A 12,953-nucleotide genomic window follows, 5' to 3' on the forward strand; every position below is an offset into this window, starting at 1 on the left:
CCATTTGAACCCTCCAGATAAACCTCACTAAAATAAACTTGCTCCAGAAGATTTTAACTAAAGTAAGTTGAGCTGAGTTTGCTGAAGTTTGCTATTGAGAGAGCCCTGAATAATCCATATGTTTCTTTCTTTAATTTTCTCATGAAATCATTAATTATCACTCTTTTATTTTTTGCCTAAGGTCATTCAGGTTCAGTTTTAGTCACTTATAATCAAAATAATATGAATAAACTCTTCTTTGCTGGAAGCAGATTCTATTTAGATCTTTACTTCTCTTGTGTCAAAGCTATCAACTTATTCTTTCATTTAATTATATAATTGTACTGATACAACTGATACTTGAGTGTCCTCCATGTGACAGACACTATTGGTGCAACAATAAAAAGCTCATAGTCTCTGTTTCTTGAGGTAGAAAGTCTAATGACAGAGAACATCATTAAAGAAGCAGTTACAATAATGGTATGAGGGGGGAGACACACCAAGTTTTTATAAGGACTTAAAGGAAAACCAAGCCCTCATCTAGGAAGTCCAGAAAGCTCTCCTGGGTGAGGGAGCATCAAACCTGAGGTTTGAGAGATAAGTTGGATAAATCTAGAAAGGCTGAGGGCAAGATAAAGAGGAGGAGAATTAGAAAGTCCAAATTCCAGAGAAAGCATGATGACTTCAGGAATCACAGCTAATTGTTTCAGCTAATTGTTTATGAAACAAAGAATGAAAATTTGGAGAATCTGTGTCTGGCCTGGTCCTTATAAAAAAGGAAGGCATCTGTGAGTTTAATATGAGGAAGAGTGATTCATTGCAGTCAACCATATCCTAGAAAACAGAAGGGTAAGGGAACCTCTTTTTAAATTTTTTAAAAAAAATGTATTTAAGTAATCTCCACACCCAACCTGGGGCCCAAACTCACAACCCCAAGATCAAGGGTAGGAGTTGCACGCTGTAAAAACTGAGCCAGCCATGTGCCCCAGGGGTGAGGGAACTTCTTAAACATTGCTGTTTTCCAGGATCACAAGGCTTAGGTAAAGTTTAATATGGTCAGGATTTAGAAAGACCACTTTGACTACACCATGGAAAATAATTTGAGAGGACAGGAGACCACAGAAAGTGTACAGTACTTCAAATGCAATTGCCCTAGAACAAGGTAGAGACACTAGGCACATGGGGAAGCAAATAGATTGAAAGATTTCAAGATTCAGAAAAAATAATCTTAGAATTTGAATCTGGGTGGTGAGTAGGACACTTAAATCTTACATCACGAGTTAATCCCATTAGCTGAAATTTCCTTCTTGAATTCCTCAGTGGTCTTTTTGATTTTTCAATCTGCAAGAGGTCCTCTGAAACCACTGTTTTCCAAACAGGTTTTATTTAATCTATGGGTGTAATTATTTCTATTTTCAGAAAATGTGCCTTCTATGTCATCTTCAAATATTTTTGTCTATTTAATTGTTCTTCTTTTCACTGCAGAAGTTATACATGCCCTGAAGGTACTTTGACTCCTCCCTGGAGTTATTTTGTCTAGTGCTTTGCAATTTTGTCCTTCTCCTTTTTATAGATCTTTGTTTCATTTCCTGTGTGTGCTTCAGCATGCTCATCCTTTCTGACTTAGCATCAGGATGATGTTAGGCTCTGCCTCTGGGTTTGGTGGGGAAGAAGTCTTCTTGGACCTTGAGTCTAGGACAGACGCTACAAGTACTGCCAGCCAGTTTTATCATCCAGAATAGCATAAGCCTCTACAAAGAAGATCCCGGTATGTACAGCTGCCTCAAGAAATGCATGAATGAAGAGTGATTAATAGTGAGGCTTCTGAGCAGACACTATCTAATGGGACCCAATTTTTACCATTATTCTTATGCCCAACATGCTGGTCCAACACAGAAAAGTGCTTTATAACAAATCTTAGAAACATATTATGTCGATGATTAATGCAAAAGCTTCTGCTTCATCAACAATTATCCAAGTCATTAATTTCCCTGATTTGACAAAAGAATAAGATGTAAATCAGATATTTAACTAAAGCATGCCTTTTTTTTTTTCCATAATAGAACTCTTCTACTATGAATACATCCAATATTTCCCTTTGCTTGGATCATTTTGATAAAGATCGCATCAATCTCTTCCTATTCTCATGTCTCTTTTAATTGCTCTAAATATTGGGAATTGGGTCTTACATGACTAATTATAAAATTTTATATCCTTTCTATACTTGAGAATAAAAGTAATTTTTTTCATCTAAGAAGAGTATTTTTTTTCTGGCACATATCATTCGCTTGATTTTTATGTGGGTTGATAGTCTTCCCATGCTTCTGCAATATTGGCTTAGGTTGGCTTCTCCAGGAACAGACTCTGAGACAGGGATTCACACAAAATTCCAGCCTTTCCAGTCTTTTCCGTGTTGTGGCTGAGTATGTTCCTCAGCACTTACTCTGGGTTTGGGTTCTTGCATGAATGAAGAAGTTGTCTGAGAGGGATGCCTGGGTGGCTCAGCGGTTGAGCGTCTGCCTTCGGCTCAGGTGTGATCCTAGGATCTGGGAACAAGTCCACATCAGGCTCCTAGGAGGAAGCCTGCTTCTCCCATTGCCTGTGTCTCTGCCTCTCCCTCTCTTTCTCTGTGTCTCTCATGAATAAATAAATAAAATCTTAAAAAAAAAAAAAAGAAGCTGTCTGAGAACAGTAAGTGCTGAGGGAGGAATGTCAGTACAATGATGGGGAGTGCTGTGAGCCACCAGTTGTGCCCCTCAGATTCACCCATGCTTCACTTTAATTTTACTATGTTTGATCACTGATTCTTTAAGATAATGGCCTGTTGTTTCCAAAATAAAATATCCTTTAAAATGATACAAAATGAAGACAAAAATGGGGTTATGATTTTGCCTGTTGGTCTCTAGGTCATAATTTGTAAGCCATACCCTTTATCTTACTCTTTAACAATCTACCCAATCTTTGTTCCCCTCACTCTTAGCCAGCGCTTCTGGTGGTCTAGGTTGTTTGCCCAGTGGATAAGCCAAGCCTTCATTCCTTGGGGATATACTAGTTATATTCCCATTTTTAAAAAATATTTTATTTATTTATTCATGAGAGCCGGAGAGAGAGAGAGAGAAGCAGAGCCACAGGCAGAGGGAGAAGTAGGCTCCCTATAAGGAACCCAATGTGGGACTCCATCCCAGATCCTGGGATCATGCCCTGATCCAAAGATAGATGCTTAACTGCTGAGCCACCCCAGTGTCCTTATAGTCCCATGTTTAATCATGATTAATATAGTTATTAATTTAAGTTATTACCAGGCACTGGAACATTAAACATATGCCTTCTTGCCCCCTTCATGTAACACCAACCTACTTCCTTATGATGGAGTCAATTATTCTCATAGTACAGTAATATATATATATTTTTTTGCCTGCTTGTCTACCTGCTTGAGGACCCTAAAATGACCAGATGAGGGGTATAGCTTTGTATTTAGTGGAACCCTACTGTATCTCTTGGGGAAAATTTTTCCCACTTTGGGAACCAAGAATTCTAATCCTGCAGTACTTAAATTTTAGGGACAGAAAGTACACTTTACCCAAATAGTCAGAGAATCAAGAAAAACCACTGCTACCTCCACCCTTTGGTTCTCAGATCATTGTATTTTAACTGTCTGAGACACAACACCATATAATAACCATTAATTGGAATCATGTCTCACACTTTGAAAAATAGCATCCCAAACTTGCACTTGCCTCAGCTGAAACTTTAAGAACTTACCATGTGGTATATGATTGAGTCAGTGGGTCCTGTTGTCTTTTATGCATTACCTCACCCTGGATCCAGAGCATCTCATTGAGATTAGGCAGGTAGATCCAGTTAGTATGTAGGTACTCTGCAAGATCTCAAATATGACGCTAGAGAGTAAGGGAAGGAAACCCATAGCCAAAATATATATTTGTCCTAGTAAGGATGAACCACTATTACCTCTTGAGAGGAAGGAGTCCAGTGTAATCAATTGCTATCAAGTGGCTGCTTGTTTTCTTCAGGGAAGCTCATGCATAGGTACGCAATTCGTGCTCTGAGTTGACCACTATTGCTTACAATATTCACCAACCACAGTAGCTACATTAGCCTTGGTGATAGGAAGCTTAGGATATGGGACTGATGCACAGTCTCCTCTCTTACCACCATGACTCTTCTCTTTTTAAGCCCATTGAACAAGTGTTGGTGTGACCAAGGACTGAGTCTGACTCATATCTACTATCCAGCTCATTCTGTCCTCCTAGTTTTAAGAGCTTCCTTTGTTGTGGATGCCTTCTGAGACATAAAAATCTGTAGACTTTGTGCCCACTCCAGTTGGTTCTGCCGTAAACCCCTTTCTCTGATTCCTTGGTACCCAATAATCCCAGCTCCAACTGTCTAACTCCCTGCCCAACAAATCAAGACATTTTCTGTTTCCCAGGAATCTATGTATATCCTTGTGTCAGACCACTTTTCCTTACCAAAAGAGTTAATTATCTAGTATATTGCTAGAGGATTTTCCCTCACCACTGTACATTAGGCCACCCATGTGTAGGACTGTAGTCGACAGATATCTATTTTTAGTTTCTACGAATATACTGAGTTTACTCATCTGTGAACTCTTCTCTCAACTGGTCATAGAAAATCCTCCCTACCATGAAGCCATAGGAGTGATCTGAAGGAGAAGAATCAGAACTACAGAGGTAAATGGCAGGAGGTATGGGTCATCTGTCCAAGAAACTTATGATCCACAGGCCTGGTGGAGTCTGACCTCATCTTCCTATAGCAAGTATAATGCTTTGCCACTTGGGTCATTCTGTGACCTAACCTCATTAACTCTGCCATTCTGAAAATGTGCCTTTACTGCAGACCCCATGTTTTCTTCTGGAGCTTAGTAAACATAATTACTACAGGTGCTGTGGGGGCAGCAGCAAGAACCTTGAGCTCACACCATGAGCCCTCCTTATGGTTATATGTCTCCCTATTATCTCCTGTGCTCCCAGAGAGACCTCTGGCTGAGGTACACCAAGGCAGCTTCTCTTCTTCTTACCCTCCTTGTATTCTCCCTACCTTCTTCTTAAGGAGAATCTAGATCTGAGGCCCAAGTTTGCAAGCAAGAGAATGTGTAGGCCTGGGTAGGGAAAAAGACCAAGATTAGGCCTGGCTCTTATCTCCAAGTGAGTAGAGACTACACCCTCTTCTTTCCCATTAAGGGAGCCAATCCTATTGGGTGACCCCAAGACCTGGTTCTCATAGCAGGAGAAAGAGATGGAGGGAAAGGTGCATAGACAGAGTTCCAGTTGCACTCTTACCAGAATGATCTATGTCTGTGTCTGCTTGTGGAGGTCATTTTTGTATTGTCTCTCTTCCTGGAAGTCCATTTTATATAATAAAATGATATTTCTATTAATATAAACAATGCTCTATTGTGAAGTAAAATACTTTTTTTTGCAATTTTTAATTATGTTGCTATTCATCTATCACTATTATCCTATTACATAAGTAAAAAAAATATTCTTAAAAGAAAACTCTATATTTTAGTACCTTTAATGGCACATTTTTCCTGCTCTTTGACAGGGGCCCACATTTTCATTTTGCACAGATTTCTGAAAATTATGAGAACTTCTTGATAAAATTCAAAGAGCCAGAGAGGGGAGGGAGAACCTGAGGGAAAAGAAGAGAGAATAATGGGGGGAGGGAGAAAAGAAACCGCCACATTAAAGACTAGCATAATTGTAAAAAATACGTATCATATATGGAGACTTTTGTGACACTTGTAAAACAAGTTAATCACAATGTCAAAGTTAATTATTGCTAATAACAGTGGTCATCACTTTGTGGCCTTTGAGGGTGATTCTGTTAAATATCAAAGGCACTCTGTGTGTTTGTCCATTTGTATTCAACGAAGGTTTGATTTTGATACCATTTATCTGACACTTTTATTAATTGCTTAACTTTCCAGAGGTTGGAGCCAAATGTATTTGCCTTGGAAGCAATTGAAACAAAGTGTTCACTAACCATAGAAATTATGCATCATGCTCTGCATTATTATTAGGGCTACCAAGAAAAGCTTTATTTATGCAAGAATATAGTTGGAAGAAAAGTGAAAGTCAATTGCATTTTTTAAAATGGAAACAAGCCAAGTGTAATCAATTATACTTGGACATTTTGTGAAAGCAATTCTTTCTGTTGTATTAATAATAGGTGTACCAGAGGAAAAGGACTGCCAGTCAGGGAGATGTAGAAAGTACGGTGAATAAGCTGAAGGGAACGTTATGAGCTGCACAGTGGCTAAGAAGGGAGTGTGGGTGTTAACTCCCCAATAATTTTCAAAGAAGAGGAGGAAAGGTGGTGGAGTAAAGGTCAATTCAGTTAGAACCTATTCCAACTCTTTGAGGAACAAGATAGAGTTCGTTTTTTATCTTTGTGGTTCGAGATACAGAAGTGAAGTCCTTTTACTCTTTTTCTCTTCCTATGATTTTTCTCTCTTTGGATTCCTCTCACATGTTTTTATTAAGCAGGGATCTTCTGGCAGCATGTCTCATTTTCCTTGTTTCTTCTGCCCAACTGGCTTCTGTATTTCTTTGAAACTCTTGTAGTGGAATCTGATCTGTTTTCACTACTGTTGGAGGAAAACTCTCTCTACCATTGGTTCAAATGATTGGGGGCATGCAGTTAACTGGCAACAGATTAACAAAAGAAAAGAGAAAATGTATTCATACACATATGAGTGCACAAAAGAATTGGCTCCTTGAATAGCTAGAGATAGGAATTTATATACCCACTTCATAGGGGAAAGGGTGCAGAGAGGCAAGGCTTCTATAGAAAGAATAAATGAGCTTAATGGGAGAATGATAAATGGGTTTTTAGGGAAACAAATGGAAAGTAATAATAATGTTTGCTTGAAATTTCTCACCTCAACACCAGTGGTCCGGCTCTTTACTGGCTGTGAAACTGCTCCAGAAAGGGGACTTACCACAGCCTCATTCCCTAAAGTTTCTCTCTTTAGTCAGATAAGGGAAGCTCCACGGTGGCTTTTCACATCTTTTCACATCTATTGCATCTCAAATCTCTTCAGTTTAAAATCATCTTCATACCAATTCTGAAGGTCTTGGTGGATTCCCATACTACCAAAGACAAAGAAAAAGCTTAAGGCAAGAGGAGATTGGAGAATGCTCTGACAAAGGATCCTGTTGACTTAAGCAGGTAGCTATAAGGACTTTTCAGATGCTGGAGGGCAGCAGAGTATGACACCCCAAATATGCCAGTTTGGTCTACTGGTTATTTTGAACTGTAGTCACTTCAAAAACACCAAAATGCAAGGAGAGGCTTTCTCTGAACTTTCCTTATTTGCCTAAAAACAGGTGCTCCAAAAAGGAACTCACCTGTTATAGATCCCTTCCAAAGAGGTTCATCAACCAGGCAAGATTGACTTTTCTCACCGGAGAGGAGAGGAGACCCAGTCAAACTTTGTCATAAACTATCATATTCCTATCTATTCTTGTAAGGACCCCTTCATCTTTCCTAAAATAATTTACTCTCCATTAAGAGGCCCGCATCTCTCCCTCCCCTTTTTCTATTAAAATGGTACTTAATTTTCAATTCTAAGCCTCCTTGGGAAGTTTTTCATTTTTTCCATCGGTATTTTCAATGTATACATGAAGCATATATGTCAAAATTCAATTTGTTTTTCTTTTACTAATCGTTTATTGCTGATGTCTCAACTAAGAATTAAGAAGGGTAGAGGGAAATTTTTCCTCCCCTGCAATGTGTTGGGGTAGTAAAGAGAGAAAGAAGTGTTCTGGAAAAACAGAACTAACCAGTCAACCACATACACAAACAAAAAAAAGGAAGACTCTCCCCTAATAAAAGTATACTTCTTTTTCAATTTGTGATGGATTATATCCAGATAAATTCATTGTAAGTTAAAAATATCTTAAGTCAAATGCATTTGATGCATCTAATCAACCAAAGATCATAGCTTAGCCTAGCCAATGTTTAATGTATTCAGAATAGTTGCATTAGCTTACAGCTGGGCAAAATCATCTAACACAAAGCCTATATTAAAATAAAGTGTTAACTATCTCATGCAATTTCTCAGATACCGTAGTGAAAATGAAAAGCAGAATAGTTATATGGGTACAGAATGGTTGCAAGTGTATTGGTTGTTCATCCTCATGATCACTTGGCTGCCTGGGAGCTGCAGCTCACTGCCCAGCATCATGGGACAGTATGGGCATCACTAGCCCAGAAAATATCAAAACTCAAAGTACAGTTTACCCTGAATACATATCACTTTCACACCATCATAAAGTCAAAAAAATTGTGAGTCCTAGGAGAGTGTGGGTGGCTCAGTCAGTTAAGCTTCTGGCTTTGGCTGGGGTCATGATCTCAGGGTCCTGGGATGGAGTCACTGTTCCCTGCTCATTGGGGTGTCTGCTTTTCTCTCCCTCCGCCCCTCCCTCAACTTGTGCTTCCCCTTTCTCTCAAATAAATAAAATCTTTAAAAAATATTGTGAGTCCCAGATTGCCCTTATTTGTGTCATTTCCTCTGTTCTGTCTTGTATATCTTTTTTTTTTTTGTCTTGTATATCTATAGAAGAACGCGGTCTGCCTAAAACAGATAGATCTGCCTTCAAAGACCAAAGAAATACAGTTCAGACCTACTGAAAATTTTGTATCATTTCACCTTTTATTGTTCTCGGTGTTAAGACTGATGGCTTTAAAAAAATTTTATTTATTTATTCATGAGAGACACACACACAGAGAGAGAGAGAGAGAGAGAGAGAGAGAGAGAGACAGGCCAAGGGAGAAGCAGGCTCCCTGCAAGGAGCCCCATGTGGGACTCGATCCCCAATCCCACTGTCACACCCTGGGCCAAAGGCAGATGCTCAACCGCTGAGCCACACAGGCATCCCAAGACTGATGGCTTTTTGCAGAAGCTAATTAGTATATTGATAAATGGTACAAACCAACCTTGTAAATAGTGATGCTCCCAGGTAGGTACTAATTTATGCAAGGTGAAAATTCAATAGCCTGGTCTGTCCTGATTTTCATACATCTCAAAGGAGGGTGATATTATGGATTGATCTGCATCCCCTAAAAGTTATGCTGAAATCATAACTATCAGTATCTGTGAATGTGACTTTATTTGGAAATAGGGTTTTTGCAAATATACTCAAAATAAAATGAGGTCATAGTGGATTAGAGTGGGCCCTAACTCAATCTGACTGGTGTAAGAAAAAAAGAAACACAGAAAAGCTCTGGCTATGTCAAGATAGAGGCAGAGATTGGAATTCTACTGTCACATGCTAAGAAATGCCTGGGACTACTAGAAACTGGAAGAGGCAAGGAAGGAATTTCTCTTAGAGGCTTCAGAGGAAGCAGAGCCCTACCAACACCTTTTCAGGTGTTGATGAAGATTCACCGGAAGAATCTTTCAGGTGAAGATTTCAGACTTCTAGCCTCCAGAAGTGTAAGAATAACTCTGTGTTGATTTAAGCCATCTGATTTGTGCTATTTTGTTATAGCAGCCCTAGGAAACTACAGGTGATAAAACACTTTTCTTTCTTAGGGGGCAGTATCTGTTTCACCTGGCTGAAGCATCCTTGCTTTCAGGAATCTGAGTAAGTTTCTCAACTTTTCTTTTCCAGACTGAGTTCCTCACACTTGAAAGCACTGTTGGTTCTTTTATAGACCTGGGTGAGATGTATTTTAATTTAGATATGAGTCCCCTGTTGTTCTTTCTCAGCTGGTATAAAAAGTCAATTACATTGTGTGTACTAAGTATTTCACAAAAGGCTCTCTGAATAAAATCTAATGCAAAAAAAAGATTTGAAGAGAAGTTATACACAAATTCAAATTCATTTAGTTCATTTCCCCTTCAGATTTACTGATGCAACTTTAAACACTTACTTGCACCTTGATTTTAGCAAAATAAATATTGGAAATAGTTATTTTAGGATCAAAATAATAATGTTAGATGCAAATAGGTTTTACTTTAAAACACTGTGCAGTACCTAGTCAGCACCTAGTAGGTGCTGTATTGTGTTAAAATAAGGAATTTTTGAAGCAAAAAATGAAGTAAAACTGGAGTTTTGACTATTTGCACATAAATGCAATGTACAGTCTAAAAACGTCCCATCATATGCTTGAGAAGGCATGGTCTTTTTGTTGATGAACACAGAATACAAATGTAAAATAGTTTAAAATAAAGTCTCTGTTGGGATAAGGAAGTTATTTTGGCACAGCCCAGGCCCCTAGTATTTTTATATTCCTAACCATTTTTTCCAGTAGAAAGTACAGGACACATAATAAATGACACCACAGGGATGGAAATAGCAAACTTTATAGAAAATTTTATAGAACAAATTACCTGGTTCCTTAAATGAATAAATAATAAATAAATTTCATTCAGAGGTGCACACACACATGAGAGAAAGAGAGAGAGAGAAAGATGGAGATGTAGGTAGAACTATAAATTATAAGAATTCTGAGATATATATCAACCAATACTAAAGTGCAGATTTATTTGGATCCTGATTTGAACACATAAATCTGTAAAAAAAAAGTGTTTATGACACAATAATACATTTAATTAAAAAATTAATGTCAGGTGGGCCGCTGGGGTTGGTGAAGGATCTCAAGATGGCTGGGTGAAACTTGCTCTAAAAACCATTGACTGGGTAGCTTTTGGGGAGATCATACCCCGAAACCAGAAAGCCATTGCCAACTCCTTGAAATCCTGGAATGAGATGCTTACCTCCAGGTTGGCTACTCTTCCTGAGAAACCACCTGCTATCGACTGGGCTTACTACAAGGCCAATGTGGCAAAGGCTGCCTTGGTAGATGATTTTGAGAAGAAGTTTAATGCCCTGAAGAAGGTTCCTGTGCCAGAGGATAAATACACTGTCCAGGTGGATGCTGAGGAAAAAGAAGAGGTGAAAAGCTGTGCTGAGTTTTTGTCCCTCTCTAAGGCCAAGATTGAAGAATATGAAAAAGAGCTGGAGAAGATGAAGAACATAATTCCATTTGATCAGATGACCATTGAGGACCTGAATGAAGTTCAGATTCCAAATTAGACAGAAACCAAATTAGACAAAAAGAAGTATCGCTATTGGCCTCACAAGCCAATAGAAAATTTATAGACTTGAGTTGAGGAGAAAGCCCTGGCTCTCATATTATAAACATTGGACATTAAAAATAATGATACGGAAAAAAAAATTAATGTCAAATTTTGGGCCTTACTACAGTATTGTAATTACATTAAAAAAAAAACCCTGTTACATTTTAAAGATATGCTGAAATTATTACAGAGCAAATTATATATCTGGTATTTAATTCCAAATACCAATGGGGGTAGAGGAGAAATAGATTGTTATATAGATGAGATGAAATTGGTAATAAATTGCTAGTTGTTGAAACCAGATTATGAGAAAATGGTTATTTAACATTTTTTTGTTTTTAAAAATGTCCATGATAAATTCTGAAAATGTATGTTTTTAAAAATTTGTATATGTTAAAAAAAAAAAAAAAAATTTGTATATGTTTTTAAAGATTTCCATGATAAATGCTGAAAATTTTTCAAAAATGTTAATAGGTCTATTCTTTGGCTTTCAGGGCTTCAAAATCTAGTTACAACATGTGTGAGTACATAAAATTAGCCACAGAGATTATCAGTTGAACAATGCAAAACTCCAGGTACAAAAATTTAAATTATAATCACAGGTGAAGGTCATAGGAGAAGAGAATATTTCTGACCTGGATGTAGAAGAATGGCCAAGACTAAAACAGGCAAAAGGATAAAGGAAGAGGGAATTATTTGATACTTCAAGCTATACTTTGGATTATACTCCCCTGTTTAGTGAAAGAGTCTTTGTTCTCCTTTACTCTTACACTAAATACTTCTGACATCAGATACTGATCACTCTAACTCCAGTGGGGATGTCTTACAATCTAATTCAGTTTTGACACTGTCTACCTGGATTTAGAGTGAGATCCCACAGGTTAAGGGCTCAGTCCTATAAGACTGCCACCACTCAAATGTCAGTCTCAGATCCCAGGTTTTCACCTGTACTTGACTGACTGCTTATAAATCAGGGTTCCCTGGACCTCCTTCTTGGGTTCAACAATTTGCTAGAATGACTCACAGAACTCATTTAGCAGTTTTTTATGAAAGATACAATAAAGGATATCGATGAACAGCTAGATGAAGAAACACATAAGACTCCACAAAGGTTCTGAGTCCAGAACCTTCTATCCCCAATGGAGTTGGAATGTGCCACCCTCCCATCACATGGATATGTTCAATAACCTAGAAGTTCTCCAAACATGTACTTTAGGGTTTTTGTGAAGGCTTTATTGCATAGACACGGTAGACACAACAGATTATAACTCATTTTTTAGCCCTCTCTCTGGAGGATAAGAAGTAGGACTTAAAGTTCCAAGCTTTTTTTTTTTTTTTTTTTTTTTTTTTTTAAGTTCCAAGCTTCTAATCATGGCTTGATGTTTCTAGTGCTTAGCACCTAATCAGCAGCCCACCAAGAGCTATTTAATTAGAACAAAAGACACGCCTATCACCCAAGAAATTACAAGGGTTTTGAGAACTCTGTATCAGGAATGGATCCAAATCAAATATTAGGAAGAACTGAGGGCAGAGACTAATATATATATTTCTTATTTTCAGTGATATATATATTTCTTATTTCTCATTTAATTGTACTTCCCTTCAGTCCATTCCTTAGGCCCAAACCTAGAGGTCATGCTTATTTCTTTTTTCTCTAAGGCTTCACTATCATCAAATCTACTATCAAATCCTGTTGACCCTACCTACAAAGTACATCTGAAATCTGACCACTTTTCATTATCTTATCCATCACCACCCTAGACAAAGCCACCACCATGTCTTGCCTGGATACTATACCAGTCTTCTAACTGGTCTCCTTATGTCTTCTCTTAATCCACACTTA

At 38.0% G+C, this 12,953-nt stretch overlaps 1 pseudogene; it reads left to right on the forward strand.

Annotated features, from left to right (window-relative positions):
* The first annotated feature begins 8,131 nt into the window (after positions 1-8,131).
* Positions 8,132-11,191, forward strand: LOC140613747 (ATP synthase subunit d, mitochondrial pseudogene; annotated as a pseudogene).
* The last annotated feature ends 1,762 nt before the right edge of the window (positions 11,192-12,953 follow it).

This window comes from Canis lupus, chromosome 22 (genome assembly GCF_048164855.1).
Source record: "Canis lupus baileyi chromosome 22, mCanLup2.hap1, whole genome shotgun sequence".
In the NCBI taxonomy this organism is placed as follows: domain Eukaryota; kingdom Metazoa; phylum Chordata; class Mammalia; order Carnivora; family Canidae; genus Canis; species Canis lupus.